Raw genomic sequence first — 22,386 nt, forward strand, 5'->3', positions numbered from 1 at the left:
CACAAGTAGAACACACATGTCCATAACAAACACGTAGCAACACTCACTGGACTGGGCATCAAAGTCCGGCATCTCTCCCACTCCTTCGACCGATTCAGATGGTAATAACTCTGCAACGAGTGACTCATGCAGAGTGAGGTCTTCCTCCTCAGGTGCAGGCCCACTGCCAGTCACCAGAGTCAAGTTGTAATTTGAGGCATGCTTAGCCTCAGCGCTGCGTTTGAGGTCATTCCAACGCTTTTTGCACTCTTGTGCCATGCGCACCTCATGGCCGAATGCACTCACATGTTCCGCAACTTGCTTCCAGTGGCTATCACGGTGGGCAGCCGTAGTCTGACAATTAGGACCCACTAGCATGTCACGGCTGTGGTCCCTCACGTAGTCCACGAGGTAGTCCAGTTCCTGGTTGCAGAAAGGCTTCTTCCTCGACATGCAGAAGGTCGTGGCTGTGTGTGGGGTCCCAGCCTGTGCTGCAGGTGCAACCTTCCTCCTCTTGGATTGTGGCGCAGACCCTGGCTGGCAAATGCCGCCCTGATCATTATGGCCAGTAGCACTGGTGGATTGAGCCAAGGGAGTGGAAGGTGGAGGGACGACCAAAGGCCTGACTTGCATCAGTGGCAGCTGGCTGCCCTCTAATGGACCCTGCGCAGCAACATCCGCTGTGGCAGGGTCATTGACCACGACTGTCCTCGTTGGCAGACTCACAACCGTGGTGTTGTTGGCTGCATCTGCCCCTGCACTTGTCAACACCCGGCTGTTCGGGGCAGCAGATGACATTACTGCCCCATGGACACGTGTCTAGGTCAGGGCAGCCCTGCGTGAACCTACGGTTTCCCTCCAGGCCTGTTGGAAATCTTCCAAGAGCTCTTCAAGTGCCAACGCAGCCTGCACTGGCAGACCCTGAGACTGGGTGGTGGTGTCCACAGCTGCACCTGCAGCTACCACTACCTTTGGGCCCGTGGCAGTCGATGAAACAGACTACCGGGTCACACAGGCGCCAGTGCCAGATGCAGATGCTGCATCTCCCGGAACCACAGGGGGTGGTGGCATGACTGCACTGACACATGGCACAACATCGTGCTCAAGTGGCGCACCCCTGCCTCTTCCCCCTCTGCGGCCACCCTGGACACCCTGGAGTCCCCCTACTCCCTGGTCACCTCGGCCACGTCCCTGACCACACCCGCCACGAGGAGGACGCCCAGCTGAGGCACCCTTCACCTTTGGTGGCCTCACAACCATGACACAGATGGAGTAGTGCCAGCACAGATGGAGGAGTGCCAATGGGAGGTGTACACTTCAATGGTCCTGGGCGATTGGGGTGAAGGGGGTGGGATGCAAGATGTTAACAGCCACCCTGCACCTGCAAGGCTGTATGTGACCCCGGTGATGTAGTGACGGGTCACGCAATGCTCAGGCACCCCAAAACTGCAGAAAAACTGTGCACGCAACCCTGCAGCCTACGTGCGTGGAATCCACCTCTCGCAGTACGCGGTGGCACCCAGTAACACGAAAAACGCGTACGCGTGGGACACGCAGGCTACTATGACCTCGAAAACGGGTACGATAGGGGAAAAATAGCATGCGCGACTCACCGTCTGACTCGCGTGATAATGAAAAATACGCGTAGCCAATACACCGCCAAAAGAAGAGATACGTCCTTGATCCGCTGTGAAGTTGTGATGGCGCGCAAAACAACACGAAGTAGCAACACACACGTCGGTCTCCACGAAAGGCACGTACAGCAAACTGCTGGCCCTGCTCATCTTTAACCTGCGCTGAGGGAAATGCCCACGCGCGTCGCGCATAGCCCCTTTCCTCAGATTACACGCATTCACACGCAGACGTGCAGTTTTTTAACGCGGGCGCTGAACCACTATGCTCACATCACAAGGGAAACGCCCGTGCGCGCTACGTCACAGACGCACTTACACGCTAAGGGCCTTTCCTCGAATGACATGCTGACGTGCAATTTTTTCACGTGCCAAATCACTCCGTATCAAGCTGGCCACTAGAAAACACACGGAAGACCAAGCTCCTGCCCAAAAGGCCATTTTCCTTCCCCAAGAGCCCCAAGCACGCTCCCACCAGCCATCTGCTGCTGCCTGCCTGCCTGCTGCCCACGTGCCCTGCTATTTGGTGCCTGCAAATCAGCCATCTGCAGGGGTCCAGTTGCTGTGTCTACCTCTGCTGGAACAGACGACTCCCGACTGGGATACCATCGCTCCACAGCCCAGCCCCAGGACCCAGTTGCCCACGCACGCCTGCCTCGGGGGGTCGCCATGTCGGGGAAAACACCATCTGAGACTACTGGCGACCCCCAGCCAGAGAGGCAGAGAGCCACCAGCTTCAGTGAGAAGGAAGTTGGTGTCCTGGTGGAGCATGTCCTGGGGCATTATGATGCCCTCTTCAGAACATCACGCGCCATCAAGGAAGGACGGTCGAGGATCTGGGAGGATGCAGTGGTTGCAATCAACGCGGAGGGGGTGGCAACCCACAACATCAAGCACGTCAAGAAGCACTGGGAGGACTTGAGGTCCAGGACTCTCTACAAGGCCCGGCACCTCGCAGAGGGGGGCCGCGGCAGCATGAGCACCATTCAGATGAGGGTCCTGGAACACGTAGGCCCAGCGCTCCACACCCAGATCCTTCGGAGGCAGACCCGTCTGGAGTTGAGCGGTAAGTGGCCAAGCATTGCTGCGTGAGACAAGACATGTTGCTGTGTGCTGGTAGTCTGATACTTGCCTGTATGTGTGACATAGGCCATGTATGGATGTGTGTGTGCAGGGACATCATGGTCATGCATGTGAGACCAGTAATGTGTGAACCACATGGATGGTGCATGTGTTCCAATGCAACATGGGAGCTGTATGCGGAATGCACACATGAAAGCATGCCAGTCTCTGTTCTTGGACATGGAGGTGGTGTGAGGAATGGGTGCTGCTCTCATGTACATGTATGGTGCACATGTGTGTGTGTCTGAGAAGTGTGTGTGTGACTTTGAAACGCCATGGATGCATGACACATGTCCGTGATGATGTGTAGATTCACTCATGCAGTGCCGTCACCGTTGTATCCACTGTGTCTATCCACTGTGTCTGTGGTGTACAAGCCATGATGCATGGCCCGGTGATGTGTGTGCATGGGATCAGTGTGAGCCATGATGCATGTGAGTTTGAAGGCAACACTTTGGTTAACAGAGGCCCTTGTACATGGATGCTGATGTTGATTGCAGGCGCCAGGACTGGTGAAGAAGAGGGCGTAGACGGCGCTGTGGAGCCAAGCAGCGGGGATGCCTCCACCGGGCGGCAACGCAAGGCCCAGCCACCCTCCCAGGAATTGCCATCCTCCGGGAGCGAGGGGGCTGGTGTCGCGTCTGCCACTACGGCTGTAGCAGAAGGGCCAGGTAAGCCCCCACAGGGGCTTGCAATGGTGGAAGACGGTGTGGAGACATCCAGGTTGGTGGTCTCCACAGAGGAGAAGGAGCCCGCTACTGAGCCGCACATGGGGCCTAGTGGGGGTAGTACCACTGGTGCAAGTGGTGCAGTTGAGGGCCAGGAGGCAGCACAGGTCACTGCGGAGGGGCCTGTGCATGTCACTGTCCTTGACCCTGTGACTGCACCATCATGCACCAGCAGGGATGCCCCGTCCCAGACCCGTCCACAGGTAGGGGGGAGTGCCACGTCATCTGCCTCTCCACTACCTTCGGACGAGGGCTCCCACGACCGTATGGGCTCTGTCCTGGTTGGTGTCGCGTTGCGCACGCGTGACATTCGTGATGACGTGCGTGCTTCCTGGGCGGAGCACGCACGCCATCACGAAGAGCAGCATCACGACGTGGCACTGTTGGGAGGGGCCCTGGTCGGTGGGTTCCTACATGTGTCGCGCACTCTGGCGGACCTCTCCTCCTCTGTGGAGACTATGCGCCAGTCGTTCTTCCTGCCGTCTTCCGGCCCAGATCTCACCAGGGCCCCCTGTGGACCTGGCCTGACCAACATAGTCAGCTTGGTGGAGATCCCATCCCTGCCACAGTCGGAAGTTGGCGGTCCAGCAGGGGTGGACACCCCAGCAACTGGAGACCAGCAGATGGAGGATGTGCAGGCATCGGACAGGGCACATGGACAGCAGCAACAGCAGCAGGCTCTAGGTGGGAGCAATTATGGCTCGGGCCATCGACATCAGAGGGGCAGGCATCGGCCAGAGGGCAGGAGGACCCTAGAATGGGTGTGTCTTCCATGTGGCTGCGGTTGGGCCAGCGTATAGATGCGGAGCGGCGGCGGGCGGAAGAGGCATGGCTCACTATGGTCAGGGCGGAGTTTTCCATGCGTCGTGCGTTGAGGCAGGCAGAGTGCCTCGAGGCAACTCGCAGGGAGTTATAACAGGTCATGAGTGCATCCCTGCGAGACCTCGGGGCCAGGGCAGAGTCCCGCCTCCGGGACATCACAGAGTGAGCCACAGGACTTGCCCGCCGCCATTATATATAGTTAGATAGTGTTAGGTTTCCTTTGTTTTTCTTTTAATGTGGAGTTAATGGACATTGCTCCACTTCGTGTGTATATATTTTTTTCGTCATAGGACTTTTTTCGAGGTTTCCTTTTGTTTGTGGATCATGGACCATTTGGACTTACATTGTATATAGTTGCAGACTTGTACATACTTTCTTTTTCTATATTCCCATGGATCAATGGTTATTTTTTATTTGGATTATGTTTTTATTATGGACATTGGCAATGGACCACTTTTTTATTGTACATGATTTTTCATTTTTTTTACTTCATTGGATTTACAATATTTTTTTTTCTAAATTGGTCATTGTACATTGATTTTCATTTTACTATTCCTCAAAGTTAGTTCATTATGTTTTTAATACAATTTTTATAACTTCTGAATTGGTGTTGTGTTCTGTCATTGGTTTTGTGCATGTCTCATTGAACATTTCCTCAGCCACGTGTTGCCACTGTGTGGCTACGTTTTGCATTCCCGCATGGGCATGGTGGTTCATTTAGACTATCATAGCAGGGGTAATTTGGGAGTGGTTTAAATGGATGGTTGCATGCTTGGATTGGGGGCAAGGGGGATTAGGGTTGGCTTTAGGGACATGGGTCTGTTTTGTTAGAACATGTTGTTTGTTGGGACATGAGTCGGGGCCTGCTGGCAGGTGCCCGTCAATGCTGGGGTGTGGGGGTGCTGGGGGACATGAGTCGGGGCCTGCTGGCAGGTGCCCTTCACTGCTGGGTGGGTGGGGGTGCTGAGGGACATGAGTCGGGGCCTGCTGGCAGGTGCCCCTCACTGCTGGGGTGTGGGGGTGCTGGGGGACATGAGTCGGGGCCTGCTGGCAGGTGCCCCTCACTGCTGGAAGGTGGGGGTGCTGGGGGACATGAGTCAGGGCCTGAGGCTCACTGCTGGGTGGGGGTGCTGGGGTACATGAGTCGAGGCCTGCTGGCAGGTGCCCCTCACTAGTGGGTGGGTGGGGGTGCAGGGGGACATGAGTCGGGGCCTGCTGACAGGTGCCCCTCACTGCTGGGCGGTGGGGGTGCTGAGGGACATGAGTCAGGGCCTGCTGGCAGGTGCCCCTTACTGCTGGGTGGGTGGGGGTGCTGGGGACATGAGTCGGGGCCTGCTGGCAGGTGCCCTCACTGCTTGGGGATGGGGGTGCTGGGGGACATGAGTCAGGGCCTGCTGGCAGGTGCCCCTCACTGCTGGGTGGGTGGGGGTGCTGGGGGACATGAGTCGGGGCCAACTGGCAGGTGCCCCTCACTGCTAGGGGGTGGGGGTGCTGGGGGACATGAGTCAGGGCCTGAGGCTCACTGCTGGGGGGTGGGGGTGCTGGAGGACATGAGTCAGGGCCTGCTGGCAGGTGACCCTCACTGCTGGGGGGTGGGGGTGCTGGGGGACATGAGTCAGGGCTTGCTGGCAGGTGCCCGTCAATGCTGGGTGGGTGGGAGTGCTGGGGGACATGAGTTGGTGATCACTAGTGGAAGGTGACGTGGGCTGGCTGGGGGCATGCCCATGGTGGATGGGCTGCCTGCGGGACATGACCAGGGGTGCAGGGTAGTCTCCTGTGGTGTGGGTTGCCTGCAGGGGCCATGGAGGGGGTAGAGGGCACACCTGGGAGGACCCACACTGCCAATTCACGTGTGGGACCCCCTGCGCACCCCACTGGATACACGTACCCCGCTCTGACAGTGAAATCGCATGTGAATCTTCCCGCGCACCCCAGAAATCCACGTACCCCGCTCGCACAGGGCCAATCGCGTGTGGAACTCCCTGCGCACCCCAATAATACACGTATCCCACTCACACAGGGTCAATCGCGTGTGGAACTCCCTGCGCACCCCAGTAATACACGTATCCCACTCGCACAGGGCCAATCACGTGTGAAAGTTCCCACGCACCCCAGTAATACACGTACCACACTTGCACAGGGACAATCGCGTGTGGAACTCCCTGCGCACCCCAGTAATACATGTACCCCGCTCACACAGGGACAATCGCATGTGCAACTTCCCGCATACCCCCGAAATACATGTACCCCACTCGCACAGGGCCAATCGCGTGTGAAACTTCCCACGCACCCCCGAAATACATGTACCCCGCTCACACAGGGCCAATCGCGTGTGAAACTTCCCGCGCACCCCCAAAATACACGTACCCTGCTCGCACAGGCCCAATCGTGTGTGAAACTTCCCACGCACCCCCGAAATACATGTACCCCGCTCGCACAGGGCCAATCGCGTGTGAAACTTCCCACGCACCCCCGAAATACACGTACCCTGCTCGCACAGGGCCAATCACGTGTGAAACTTCCCACGCATCCCCGAAATACACGTACCCCGCTCGCACAGGGCCAATCGCGTGTGAAACTTCCCACGCACCCCCGAAATACACGTACCCTGCTCGCACAGGGCCAATCACGCGTGAAACTCCCTGCGCACCCCAGTAATACACGTACCCCACTCGCACACGGCCAATCGCGTGTGAAACTCCCCGCGCAGCGGGGTACATGTATTTGGAGGGGTGCGCTGGGAGTTTTACAGGCTTTTTCGTGGTTGGGGGCCTGTGCGCCATGTACGGGATTTGTGCGCTGTACATGGCGCACAGGGAGGGGTTGGGGGCGTAACTGGCGCTGCTGCAGGATCCCTGCGCCACTCTGCACCACGGCTGGTTATGGATGTTAAAATCCATGAATACGCTGTGCGCAAAATGGATTTTGGCGCACGCGGCTGGCGCAGACTGTCGCATGCGCACACTGTGCACCAGCCGCGTGCGCCACTTGTGCGCTGGATTCTATGAATTACCCCGTCAAAGTTCTATGAACATGAGGCAGCCTCAAACACATCCAGTAAAATATTTGACATACTTTAGGGGATTGAAAGCCTAGGACGCTTACACCTCCCCATATACCCACCATGGAAGAATGTGTTAAGGAGCAAGAACCTTTCGCGGCTAAGATTCAAAAAGCTAGAAACAACATCAACACAGCCAGATCTGATGGAGACATATCAGTTATCCCAGTAGAAACCATACATTTAGAAGAAAAAGAGAGTTTTAGTTTCTCGCTCATATCTGAGGATGATTTATGCAAGGTAAGGGCCAAAATGAAACCAAACTCAGAGAATATCCTGCCCAACAAAATTATTTTGGAGCATAAAGAACGTTTCTCTCGAGTTCTAATGAGGATGGTCAATGCATCCTTTAAGGAGGGTGTGGTGCCCAAGGAGATTAAAGAGGTAACAATCACCCCATTAGTCAAAAAAGCGGGGCTGGATCCCAAAGACCCCAGTAACCTATGACCCATTACTAACTTGAATTTTATTTTGAAAATTCTTGATAAAATTGTAACAAACCAATTGCAAAAGCATGTGGAAGATCTGAAGCTATTGCATGATCAACAATCAGGTTTCCAGGCTTCCCATAGCACCAAATCTGCCATGTTAGACCTGCAGACCCACATGCTAGACCTGGTAGACAAAGGTAAAACTGGTATTCTTATGCTATTGGACTTCAGTGCCGCCTATGATTTGGTGGGTCACCAGCCTCTTCAGAAGGCACTGGATAAAATAGCGGGTTGTTCTCCTAAAGCGCTGGCCTGGTTGTCATCATTTCTGAAAGACCAGATTGCTATAGTACACGGGTGACAAATTCTCTAAGGCTGCCCCCATTTTATAAGGAGTCCCTCAGCGAGCAAGCCTGTCACCCTTACTGTTCAATCTTTACATGAGAAGCCTCTGCAAGCTCTTAGAACATCATCAGCGTATTCTTTACGAACTACGCCGATGATACTCAGCTCATTTTTTAACTTAAGGGTGACTATACCATCGATAGTGCCAAAATAGCAGAGGTATATCATATTATAGATAATTGGATACAACATCATTGGATGTGCTTAAATAATTGCAATGGAAAATGAGACCATGAAAAACTTGTTGTTGTTTTGTCACAAACTACAGGCAATCAGAAAAATACATTTGGGACCATTACTCTTGAAGCAGTCGTCTCTAAGTGCAGACGACTGGTGGCAGAAAATGTTTGATGGTGTCGATATGAAGTTAATATTTCCAATGACTCTTCTCTTGAAAGAGATAGAAAAATTACTGGTTGTCAAAAAGTGCAGTGTAACTTGATGTTAACATGTAAGGTCTCTATGAGACTTTTAGAGAACTGACGAATGGATGATTAGCTTGAGAAGCGGTGTTTCTTTTGTATGTTGCATTTTAAAGGTTTGTATAAACCAATCCAAAATTTTTAAAAACCTAAAAAAAAATACAAAACTGAAATGATTATATTTGGAATGTGACAGTCCAGATTGAAGCAGGGGATGTAATATAAGACCTTTTCCATCAAAGACGCTGTCATCCCGGTGATGCCCCACGTTAAGACTCTTGGGATGATGGTTGAAACATCAGTGGGCTCCGAAGTACAGGTCAATTACCTGCAGAAAAACAATGCCTATTATCTGCGCCTCCTGAGAGCCATCAGACCTTTTATCAATGAAGCAAACACTGCGACCATTGCGAGAGAAATTATATTGTCACGCCTTGATTATGGCAATGCTCTATTGTTGGGAGCTACGAAGAGGGAAGTGGAAAAGTGCCAAATTATGGAAAATGATGCAGTTCGTATTGTCAAGGGCATTTAAAAATAGAGAACATGTATCAACCTGGGAGAAGAGCCCTACACTGGCTTAGAGTAGAAGACAGAGTCAACTTTAAAGATATGATGATAATTCATAGATGTTTATTTGGAGAGGCCCGAGCTATTTAAAAAAAAACAATTCTCCTTTTACCCACCCCTAAGATGCCTCAGATCAGCTGACCGGTGCACTTTTAATATACCCTGTGCTAATCGAGCACAAGGGCGAGGGAAATCTTTTCCGGTTAAGGCAACACAATATTGGAACAAATTGCCACTGATTTTACGGAAAGAAGTGAACTACCAGAGGTTCAGGAAATTGCTGAAAACCTTCTTGTTCCAATAATCTGTGTAAAATATTGTTCAAACCACTAACAGAGATTAACATGTGAATTTGATCCTTCTTGGGTCCCCACGCCCGGATGCCCGCGGTATTTCGGCGTGTTAAAAGTAGGCACATAACATAACATATAATTACTCAATTAATACGTCCGTTCAAACTATTATATGCTTACAAAGTCAGGAAAAGGATCTGCAATGAATTAACTAAAACTTTAAAAGTCAAGGTGGTATGCCTACCTTTAAATGATAATGCTGAAGCTTTCGTGATAAGTCCTGCAATTGAAAACACACTGTTAGTATTAATTATTAGGGTGCCAACAAAAATTAAAAAAATCTTGCTGATTTACACAAAGTCTACCAATGTTTATTATGGTTAAAAGCTAACAATAAACACTGTGAAAATCTTGAAGATGGAAATGAAAAACAGGCACAATTTGAAAGGGTCGGTCTCCAAAATAAGGAATAACTGTATCAAGAATGTGCAATCCAAGCTTTACATTCTAAAAAGAGTTATGGGTGATTCTATACAAATATTTTAAAGGGGTAAAGCAAGGGCACATTACTAAGTATATGGGATAAATGCATAGAAGAAAGATGCTTTGCTCAATTGTTCCCAACACGCCAACACGAAAGGGGGCAGATTAAATGATTGACCGGTACACATATCAACTTCAGAATATACAATAAGTCATATGTATTTAACAGATCCTAGATTTAGAATGAATCATGAATATATGTTTTCATTTACCCTATGAAAGTGAAATGTCAACACTATGTTATGGAGTGGCCTATACCCTTGATAAAGGAAAACATTATAGAAAAATGACAGCAGCTATACTTGTTCAAAAAGTTGAAGCTAAAGATCAAGTCTTAAAAAGCAGAATTACAAATATTTTTGCAAATATGCAAGCAACAAGAGAATACTGGCGTAGGTGTTTGTCTCAATTAAATTGTATGTTGTGAAACATTGTCCCGCCAATGTGGTTTGCCATTGTAACTTTAAAAAAAATGTTTTTGTATTTATTTTTATTTATTTATAGTTATATACAGGGATGAACAATGCTCTTCTGATCACAAAAGAACGTATAATAGATCAGATATCAGATTTGCTGGGAAGCAGTGAGATTTTTACAATGTGGTGAGTTTGAGTGACATTGTGACCAGGTTATGGAGGGGAGTAAATGGAATACTCACCGGGTACAATGCATGGGTGGATACACATAGATTAAGGACAATCAACATTAGGCATTTTTAAGTACAAGTAGGCGGTACTGCCAGTTGTGTTAGGAATGTGACCATGATGGATAAAGTGCTGGAGTGGAGGCAGTGATAGTGAGGGACAGAGGCAGGTTAGTGGTGAGGGAAAAATATTAGTTCGAAGGCAAATGAGAAGTAGGTTAAGAAGGTAACTCAGAGGCAGTTTGATTTTGAAGAAATGGTTGTGAGCTGTTTCTTGGATTTCCAGGGGAAGAGAATTCCATGCAGGTGGAGCAAGAAGAGAGAAAGAGTGGAAGCAAGAGGAAGAACAGGCAGGGCAAGATGCCACAAGGGTAGTCGAGGAGGCAGAGCAGAGATTATGGCTTGTTGAGTTGGAAATAGGAGGAAAGATATGGTGGTATTTTACTGTGGATAGATTTGTGAACCAGGAGAATACATTTTAATCTGGCACTGTTTCGCATTATCAGCCATCCAGCCTGGTGTTGACAAGAGGAAGTAGGTGTGAAGTGAGGGACTTGGTTGCGTAGTGAATGTTCTTGTCGCGAGGACCGAAAGCATAGTTGGGGGAGATCAAAGTGGATGCTGGCAAAGTAGTCCAGTTTAGAGAAGTTAACATAGGCAGAGTAAACCCTTATCACTGATGGTGGTTGGGGTAATATATGTATACAACAGAAAATGGTACACCATTGGACATTCTTAGTTTACTTGTTTGTAATCTAATTCAATAAAACCAGAAATCTGAACCTGATATCGCATTCAGTGTTTCTGGTATGACAATCAAAGGGACAAACAAATCAAAAAACACAAAATGTTTTGACAATTATTGAAAAGTTTTTTTTTTTTTACACAATCTATTTAAGACAAATGTATGGTTCTACACTATACATCAAACATAAAATGACGTTGTACCAAAGGACAGTACCTTGGACAAATAGATTAAAGAAAACAGAACACCCATTCATGTCGAAATAGTGCAAAAATGAATAAAAAGAAACGAGGGATATAAGAAAAAAGAATGGAAAAATAACTAGATCCAAGAATAGTATGAGGCAAATATACTTTTGTCCTTATTTCCCAACAGCTCCATCCAAAGAAGTATAACCAAAGCATCCAATCCCTTCATTTTTCTTTGGTTATCATCATATGTAACCCTGATTTTTTGCAACAACAAAATCGATATTTGACCAAATCATTCAATTAATTATCTGTTCTGTTTATTTCTTTTTTAGCATCATGTAGGATGTCTGGGATACTGTGTTTTTAATTTCTAAAGTGTATTTTCTATGTAGGGTCTGCCAACATGTGTGTGGTATCACAGTGGTGTGGGGAAGTCCTGATAGCTAAGCAAAATCCCCAGGTGGTATGGTTTTTTGCAGTAGCAAGTGGAGATCAGATCACCTTCCCCAGGGCATGTTCAACAACCCTGTAGGCACATATATGCACATTTTAATTTCATATCAGAGATTGACCGTTACATTTAAGAAGCTATTTTATCACCCCGCTGCACTTACCCTAAACTGAGGGAGAGAGTGCTCCAGGCATCTACTCCCCTCTTGATGGGTCTGTGGTGGCAGTAGAGCTGATACTGCAATTAGTATATGTATGGCAACAGGAAATGGTCCTGCAGCTGGGCATTTTCTATAGGCCCCCCTGGTCGCAGAGGCGGGTTCTATGATCTGAGGACAAAGTCAAAAAGAAATAGTGCGAGAGAGGTAAAAATATACCCCCCAAAAGTGGTATCATATTCAAACAGTCCTCTGTGGTCAGAGACCATGCATCCTGTTAGTAGGGGGGAGTACAGTCTGTTGTATGTGGAGACCATAGGTGGTATCTCAATTAGAGTGTCCCTGCCATGTAGGTAAAGGTACATGCAGGAACCGGGGATCCAAGCATGCCATCCAAGTGCCTCCTCCATGGTCCAGGAGCTGGAAAGGACATGACTCATCCCATCGTGAACGCACAACATTGCCATGCATTATAGGATAATTATTGTGAAGATGTAGGAGTTGCTATTAAATGTGAGCGATTAAGATAACAAGAAATGTGTATCAGGGTAGACTGTACCCATATTATTGTATGAATCAGTCAGGTGATATCTTTTACAACATACCGAGTGAATTCTCTCTGTCCGTGGTGTGTTAAAGCATTGCTTTTCATAGTGGCTTATTCTGTTGTAGAATGGAGGCATCAGAAATAGAAAAATCAGGAAAGCGCCCCACTCACATGTCAAAAACCGATATGTAAAATATTGAGGCGCAGTCAGTGACTAACAGCGGGCTTATATTAATGTGGAATGCGGAGGGCGTGTAGCGTTGTTTTGTGTTGGGCTGCAAAGACCTGAGTGCAATGCCTTCCACGTCGTTATGAACACCTACACTCATTCTCATTGGTCTGGCAGATGAGAGCGTGCATGCGTCTCTGCGTCATTGCCAGGGCGATCTGTTCTGTATGTGGAAACTGCGTTTTTCCCTTGGGGCACCCATATATTGCTCAACACAGAATGTCACAGCCACAAATCCTTGTGTCACTGATGAGAGGACCATCTAGCTAGATGTGCACCTGTGCTTGTGAAGAGATGGAATTTTCTCCATCTAAATATGTGCTGCCATGTGAATCAGTCCTTACCGAATATACAATAAATATCATGGTAAATACACTTGGCTGGCATTTGTACCCTTAAGAGCATTCACTCTTCTGTTAGCGAGTGGGGCAGTTGCTAGGTGTCCACTCAGTCTGGCATGCTGCCAACAGATATCTCCGAGACGGTTGCCTACGGACTTCAAAGGGGCTGGGTGTCCAACAGGGAAGCAGAATTTGATTGATTTAGATTACGAACAAGTAAACTAAGAACTTCCTATGGTGGAACCTTTTCTGTTGTCTGTTTAGAGAGGACAAGAGTAGTTAAGAGATGTTTGGCAGTGTTGAAAGGAAGAAGGCACCTGTTTTTCTTATATTTAGGCGGTTGAGGTGAGTCGTCATTGCAGGTTTGGAGATGAAAGTAGAGAAGTAGAGAAGGTTTGAGAAGGGTCATTGATGACGCTGGGCTTTCTAGCTGAAGAGGAGTAGGGGAGGGTGTCAGATGGGAACTGGATAGGCAGGGGAAAATATGAGAGTATTTGGCATGGAAGAAGAGCATCTCTGTTTTGGTAGAGTTTAATGGAAAATAGAAAATTGGACGGATATAGCGCACCCTATTCATGTGGGTAATAGTGTATTGGATTATTGTCTAAGTAGGAAATTTAAGGAAAATAGAAAATAGATATGAGGTGCAGAGGAGAGATAGGCAACCTTGACACCTAGGTTGCACAAAGTTATAAGAAACAAGATAAGTACAGGAGCCCTCTCTGTGCAGTACCTCCTTCCCACTAAGTCCTGCACCTCTTTAGTTACACTCTTCCCAATTTTTTTTCCCGCTAAGATTATTTCCACTCTTCCCATTGTTATTTCTTTTAGTGACAGTGGATACCTGCTGAACATTTGAAAAATATATTGGCTACAATCTGGGTTTTTCAAGCCACCTCCTTGGACCACTAAGAACCTTGGGAACTATACCATGGCTATACGTATTATTCAGTGTACAGATAGATCGCTATCAGTTGTAAATTGATTATTATTTTTTTAGCCTTAGTTTTCTCTTCCTGCACCCTCTTACTAGCTTCTGATACTCACTCCTCTTTTACAGATATGAGCCCGTTGACAATACTCATCTTATACTGTCTCATCGATTACCTGGGATACTCTCCCCGGACCTACTACCTCTTCGCTTGAAGATATTTTACTAAATTCACAAGGTTAGAGCTACTTCTATCTGCTGTTACTCTTTAGTCTACACTGGTTATATCTATTTCATGATCATATAGTCACCCTTATGCACAGCACAGTCTATAAAGTAATCCCATGACACCGATCTACTGCTTTTATTCTAATAGAAATGTTATGATAGCTGTCCAGTTAAAACATGTTAATTTGTTGCGTCAATGTACCCAGAACTTGGATATCTACTGTTTATTATGCTCATTCAATTAGCCTGTATACCAGTTGAAGTCTGTAGAAACGACGTGTTTTGCAAAATTGTTGTTAATGGAAAATACCACTCTAATGTAAATTTTGTACATATGTTTCCTTAGAATTTTTGATTTGCCCCTGATGAAGAGTGTTGTACCGCTCGAAACGCGTTGGGCCATCCACAGTTTCAACATCAAGAATAAATATTAATTTTGGTTCTTGTGACCTACTTTGCCTGAATGTTGATTTCTTTAATAAATCACCTTCTTAAGTTTGGTTTAATGCAATGGTTTCAAAAGATATTATTAGAAACACTGTTTAGTATACAAACTAATTGTTGGTCTGGTTTTCCAGACATTGGAAAGTGTGCAGGGGACGTGAGTTCCTTAATTGGGAACTTATCTTGTTTGGTAGAGTTTAATGTCAGAGTGTGAAGACATCCAATATTTAATGGCAGATAGACAGATGAAAATGCTGACAGAGAGATTGGAAGAGAGGTCAGCAAAATAGAATATTTGGGTATTGTCTAAAAAGAATTGGTACAGGAACCCAAATGAGAAGATAAGTACCCCAAGAGCTGAAGTTTAGAAAGTAAAGAGGAGAGGATCCAAGACAGAGCCTTGTGGAACTCCAACAGTTAGGGAAGTGAGTTGACAGGTGCTGTAGGTCCAGGAGACAGGAAATTGGTGAGGTAGCATGCAGGGTTCAATCCCGGCAAGGGCTTGATCCTGAATCCCAAGGAGAGAGAGAGAGAGAGAGAGAGAGAGAGAGTGAGAGAGAGAGAGAAAGAGAGGGTATTAAGGAGGTCAGAGTGATCACCACTGTCAAAGGCAGCAGAGAGGTCAAGGAGAATTAGGATAGAGGATATGTTGGAGTGCTTAGCAGATGTGATGAAATTGGAAACATTCATGAGAGCAGTTCAGTGGAATGATAGGAGCTGAAAACTGCATGTAGGGGTTCTTGAAGGTTATGGATGTCTAGGAAATGTGTACGATGGATGAGCACAACCCTTTCAAGCACTTTAGAGTAGCGCAGAAGGAGATACACAGGCCGAAAGTTAGCTTGTTGACTGGGCCATTTTCAAAATAGAGGGAAAGCAAGCACAGTTGAAGAACAGCTTAAAGTTTACAGCGAGGTGAGAGGCCACTAAAGGGATAATAGGCTTAACTAGCTGAGGAGCAAAAGGATTGAATAAGGTACAACAGAGGTTGGCCTTCAACAGTAGAGATAGTACTTCCTCAGTATTAGTGTGAATAAAGTGGGAGATAGAGGGAGAGGATGATGGCAAAGTAGGCGGATTATGTAGGAAGGGGGGATAGAGGTAGGTCAGGAGAGAGTCAATCATTTTGGAAATGTTTTCAGCGAAATATTCAACTGAGGTAGTAGCTATATGAGTGTAGTTGATAGTCATAGGTTTAGGAGGAGTGAATTAGTGTGCCCTGTAGCCAGTGAAAATGATTGGACTGAGAGCCAATGGGGGTGACTCTGCAAGAGAGGACTTTAGATAGTTCAGGGCAGACAGGTAGAGTTGCAGGTCCTCCTGAGAGTGGGTACTCCTCCATTTGCACAGCAGTCGATACATATCTGTGCAGAGAAAGAGTATGAATGGGATGAGGATGCGGAGTCTTAGGGATGTAAGTTAGCAGTGGAAAGTGAGAGGAGAAGGAGTTATATGGTGGACAGAACCCAAACACTCTCACTTCCTCCCTTCTTCTCTTGTCCCTGCTCCCTTGGTTGTCGGGATCCTCAAGGCTTCGCCTTGTCTCATATTCTTTATAATATCTATATTTGGCCATTGGTGTGTCTCATCTGCTCCTTCGGCGTCAGGTGCTATTCATATGCCGTTGACACTCAGATCCTGATTCGTTTAGCTCTTGAGCAGGCTGAGATATCATAGTGCTTGCATCCGTACCTGTCAGCCGTGGGAGACTGGATGAACCACAATTGGCTGAAGTTAAATGGAGATAAGACAGAGGTGTTGGTGGTGGGTTCTCCCCCTGACCCTACACTCTGGGTGTCTTCCTTTTGGTCAACCTCTCTTGGCCCACTTTCTGTCTCGGTTGTTACAGTGAAGAATCTAGGAGTGATCATCTCTTCTACTTTTTCTATGGATGCACAGGTATCTCCTTTTTGTAAAGCTGGCAATTTTCATCTGAAGATACTGCGAAAGGTGCTTCCCTTCTTACCCCTGAAACCTAGGCCGCCAATGGTGGCAGCTTTAGTGGTGAGTCGACTGGATTACTGTAACGCACTTTGCCTGGCCCAGCCTAAGGGCATTGTCCAGCGGTTATAGTGCACGCAAAATCTGGCTGCGCGAGTGGCAACAGGATCCCTGTATGAGGTGCATATCTCGCCAGTTCTGCGCTCCCTGCATTGGTTGCCTGTGGCCCAACACATCAAGTTCAAGGTACTCTGTCTGGTCCATTGCGCTTTGCACAATCTAGGAGCTGAATATCTGCGGGCTAAATTCACTTGATATATCCCTAATCGGACACTACGATCAGCTTCGGCTGGCCTGTTTTCTGTACCTTCTTTTCGCGGTGCCCGCATTGGAGCCCGGGCCTTTTCTGTAGCTGCGGACCATTTGTGGAATGACCTGCCACTTCCATTAAAAAACCTGTCAAACCATCTTGCGTTCAGAAAGGCCCTAAAGACCTACTTGTTTTAGATGGGATTGTCAGACTGTTCTTCCTCCCTCTCAGTGCCATGATACCCTCGGGTGATCGCGCACTTTACAAGTGTTATTAACATAACATAACATAACTTATGGTATGCATTTGGAAACTGCAGAAGGCAGTGTTAGTGAAATAGGCATTTCTTGTGATAGAGGAGAGTGAAATCTGTAGGTCAGAGAGAAAGGGAGATATGGCAGGTAGTAATAGATGAGGCAGGTGGTGAGGAGAGCTCCGAGAGTGGAAAGGAGATGGTGGAGGAAACAATGTAGTGATCAGGTAGAGATGGTGTGACAGTAGTATTAGTGGCTACGAGAAAGGTCAAGATGAACAAGAGATTCAAAGAGTTACCCCTGGTGTGGGTTGGTAGGTTATGGATAGAGTGGAGAGTGTGATCAGTAAGAAACGACTGAAGTTCCGATTTCTGAGAAATGGTTGAGAGGGAAGGTTAAAGTCACCTAAGAGAATGGGGTGATGTTTAGTGGAGAGAGAATCAAGGAGTAGCCCAAGTTCATCAAAGGATAGTACACTGGGACCAGGAGGGCGATATATGGAGAAGATGTGATCCGAGTGAAGTGGAACAATAGTAGGGATGGTGAATTCAAAAGAGGTAGGAGATGATGTGGCATTGGAGATTAGTGAGGTATTAGGTGGGAAGAGAACAGATGTCTGATGTCGTGCCAGTCAGACAAGGAGAGTGAATGAAGGGTAGCTTGGAGTCATGTAGGGCAACCAGGATGTCAGTGTCAGATGGAGAAATCCAGATTTCAGTCATAGCAAGGAGATGAAGGGGAGGAGAGCTGACGTGAAAGTAGTCAGTGATAATAATGATGTTTTATTGCATACAGACTGAGCCTTCTAGAGTGCAATCTTCACTAGATGCATTAAGGAAGAGTAGAGAAGTTGAGTCTCAGAGAAAGAGAGGCAAGGTGGGTGGATAGGTGTTAGGGGAGGGATGGTTTGCTCATCAGCTTTTCTTGTTGGAAGTAGGTGAAAGTGAGATGCACTAGTGGAAGTTTTGAGATATTAGTTTTATGATAGGGATAGTAAAGGCAGAAGTTGTAGCATTCATGAAGAACACTTAGGGAGCAGTGAGTAGGAGGAGCATCTGGAGCAAATGCATTGTAGGTGAATACTGCAGTGTGGAGATACAGCACAGGAGCAATCACAGGTGAAGCAGGGAGGAAGGCAAAAGCAAGGGATCATAGGCAAAGAGGCAAAAAGGCAAAGAGGCAAAGAGGCTGGTCATTGGCTGGTCTTCGCGATTTACTGTTCTGCCCTTTACCGGGATTCCCCGGGCTGGACATCCCTAGAGAGTTCAGATGTGATGCCACACGTCTCGTCACCTGGTTACCTAGTCAATCAGTGGTTGGCTTTTCTGATTTTTACCCCAGTGTTGCTGGGATGAGGCAATTTCTTCCTGATTGGTTTTCCCACTGTAGCCTTTAGCTGGAGATTGGGCCGACTCAAGATGGCCACAGTAAGTAATGTCACTGAACCAAGATGACAACAAGAAGTGATGTCCCCAAACCAAGATGGGCACAGGAAGTGATGTCACCAAACAAAGATGGCTGCAGGAAGATATGTCACTGAATCAAGATATCCGCAGCAAGAGATGTCACAGACAGGAAGTGAAGGCACAAACCAAAAGTGAGGACACACTCACGTCACCTGATTGCCTAGTCAATCAGTGGTTGGTCTCTCTGATTGTTTCCTTGGTGGTGTTGGGATGAGGCCATTTCTTCCAGACTGGCATTCCCAGGTGAGTTTCTTGGGGTCTTTAGCTGGAGATTTGGCCGACTCAAGAACCTTTGCATAGTATGTATGGGAAGAACTGTTGGACTTTTTAAAAGCAAATGCACATCTTAGCAATATGACCTCTTTAACTTCAAATGAACGTTATAGACATGATCCAGTAAATGTGCCAAAATATTTTCAAGATCCCTTTCTTGCAATGTTAAACTTTATTTTAAACTCTAAGTGCCCACCAATAGGTACAATTACACATTATTTCTGGATTAAAGAATATCAAGCTCAAGCAGGACCTCATATACATATTGTTTTATGGGTAGAAGATACTCCACAATTTGAAGAAGATAGCTCAAAAACAGTAAGCAACTTTAATGAAAAATATGTTACATGCACAATTCCCAGCCCTAATAAAAGCCTAGATTTACATGATGAAATAATACATTTTCAAAATCACAAATGGACATCTTATTGTAAAAACACTAACATTAATGGCAACTGTCCAGTAAGTTTATGTATGTGGAATACAAACATTGGGATTCAATTTGTGGCAGACAATTCAATGGCAGTCAGTAGATACATAACATTATAAATTAAAAAAACAGAAAATGATCAACTTCAAGATCTTTGGCAAGAAATTACAAGTGAAAAGTCACTCTTAGTGCATTTAATTAGTTTTAGAGTCAAAACTCTTTGTCATCATGAATGTGGCACATAGGAAGCAGCCAACAGTTCAAATGAAAAATACCTTTATAGTAAAATTGTAGACATTGGGTTAGATTTTGGTACCCAGAAAGCTGACATAAAGTTTTCAAACCTTAACATGAAATTGAAAATTTAGCAGCTAAAAACCGAGACACTGAGGAAATAGTAAAAAGTAAAATGCATGATTACCCCTCCCAGATAGTTCTGCAATCTTATCTTTATCGTGAAGGTGTAAAAGGAAATGTTGGAAACAGTTACTTGAAGAGTAGAAACAGTGATAGCTGCTTAATAAAGCACACAAAACCTAATTTAGTCAATCACCAAAACTAGCCTGTGCTGCCTTAGGAAAAAAGGAGCTGTATTTACTTACTTCAGCTCTTTTTACCTTGGAGTAGCGAATCAGAATTACAAGAAAATTGCAAAAGTTTAGAAGCTGCATTTAAACATCATAAAAACAAATGAAGTGCTGCTCTTATAAAATGTACCTTAACATGCTTAATGAAGAAACTGAACAGCATAAAATGCTGGGAACATAACCAGCAAAAGATATCCAAGAGTCAACATCAAATCAAAATTCGAATGTAATTTACCCTCTTGGCAAACCACTATAAAGAAATGAAGCACAATTAGCAATGCAAGATGTACTTTCTGCAGTACAGCAAGATAACAAACAAACAGATAATTTAGAACAAGTTTCTAAATTAGATGTACAGCAAAAAAAGTGTTTCATGATTCTGTTGGTAACATTGACCAAAAGCGTTTACATGAAATTCATATTTGAGATTGTGCAAACATTAAACCAACGCTCGTGTGTTTAAGTGGAGAAGCAGGCACTGGAAAATGGTTTATAGTTAAAGTTATATCAAAATTAATTTGCGATGCATTAAAGAATCCTTTTGCGTTTCTCATAACAGCACCTACTGGTCTGGCTGGTTACAATGTTGGTGGTTTAACACTAAATAAACTATTTATGTTACCACCAGAACATGGTAAAATATTACAATATGAAAAGCGACATCCAGAATCTGCTAAAGAATGGTTAGCGTTTTAATAAAGCATTAAAGTTTTAATAATTTTTGCTTAGTATCCAACATAATGCTTTCATTTATATTACGTTAAATGCAAGACATGTTTAAATGTAATGATAATGGAATATCTGGTGATAAACATATTAATCTATTTGGTGGTATGTTACAGTTAACAGCAGTTAATGAATAACTTGTTTTAAAAACAAATAAAATGAAAGATAGTACAAAGAACATTGGAAGTATAGGCAACATCAATCAATGTAGGTATTTCAATTACTTTAAATGAACTGAAAATATGACAGCCAGTGAAAATACAGAATATACAATGTACTTAAAGAAATAATAATAGGAAATGTAACAGAAAAGTCTGTAAGTAAATCACAAGAATGACAAATTGAACTTTTATATAGACATAAAGTACCTGCAGAAGAAATTATTGATGTATTTGTAAAAGAAGGGAAAACAGCATGGGCCTCATTACAGATTGGTGCTAAAAATCCCTCATTACTACATGTCCGTGTAGGCTAGATCCCGCAAACAGCAGCTGATAACGAGTGTGCGAGCATGCGCATACATGCATGCCGTTAATGGCCATACCAGCATGCCGGCATGTGGCAGTGGATGACTCCAATTGCATGTTGGGAAATGTTTGATGCATTAGGCTGCTGGACTACATGATATTGCTTGTACAGACTATAATGCATATGGGTCATTGTAGACGCCATGCATGTGACCCTTAACGTCTACACACTCGTCACATTAAATGGCACAATGTGAATGTTGGTAGCGTCCGCCAGTGTTGGGTAGAGTACCTTAGATGATGCATGGTGTCGACTTGCATGCTGGTACACATGTGCTGTGGGCAATTTACACGCCTATCGCACCAATGTAGGTGCTGCCCACTACTTGATGGGTTCAATTTGATGCATCCTTGTTGCATGTGTACTGCCAATTTTTTACATCTGCACATGTTGCCATGGTGTAATGCATTGTTGCTGTTGGGGAGGGCCAGTGACAGCGGAAATACCTGAGGTGGAATTGGTGGATGCCAGTGGTGAACAACTGCCTGCACTGGTGGAATTTGCTGGCCCAGTTTTACCCTTCCTCTCCTCCTGCGTCTCCTCTGTGTTGCCTGTTGTACTGTCTGCTCAAGGAGTAGCAGTGCAGGCATTTCCTCCAGCTCCAGTATGGCGAATGCAAGTGGTACCATTTTGGTCTTGGAACAGGTGCGGTGTGTGGGTGTGCTCTTTTTGTGCATGGCCTAGCTCCATTGCCTGCACCTGTGCTGATTGTGTGCACCTGTGGCAGTTGGGTGCACAGGAGTTTCCTATTAATGGGTGATCCTCAATGCCGGTATTGATGGCCACATGGTGTTCCTTCTTACCGGCATCTGGATGCTGGTATGTGCATGTCCGTGCGACTCGTGATGTCCTCTTCCTTGTGGCATGCCGGTATTATGGGCACGGTGCCTGTGCGCATGCACGCATGCCAGTACGGTGGTGCACGGCCACAGCGGGTCCTTGTCGATGCCGGTAGGA

At 46.3% G+C, this 22,386-nt stretch overlaps 1 long non-coding RNA gene across 2 annotated transcripts in view; it reads right to left on the reverse strand.

Annotated features, from left to right (window-relative positions):
- Nucleotides 1-22,386, reverse strand: part of LOC138481301 (uncharacterized) — a 369,339-nt gene that overhangs the window by 128,052 nt on the left and 218,901 nt on the right. For both annotated transcript variants that reach the window (XR_011274215.1, XR_011274214.1), the window contains one exon: nucleotides 9,709-9,744. This is a non-coding gene — a long non-coding RNA (uncharacterized lncRNA). The remainder of the gene's footprint in view (nucleotides 1-9,708; nucleotides 9,745-22,386) is intronic.

The sequence above is a fragment of the Ambystoma mexicanum genome, chromosome 5p (assembly GCF_040938575.1).
Source record: "Ambystoma mexicanum isolate Mex_15411 chromosome 5p, UKY_AmexF1_1, whole genome shotgun sequence".
NCBI classification, from domain to species: domain Eukaryota; kingdom Metazoa; phylum Chordata; class Amphibia; order Caudata; family Ambystomatidae; genus Ambystoma; species Ambystoma mexicanum.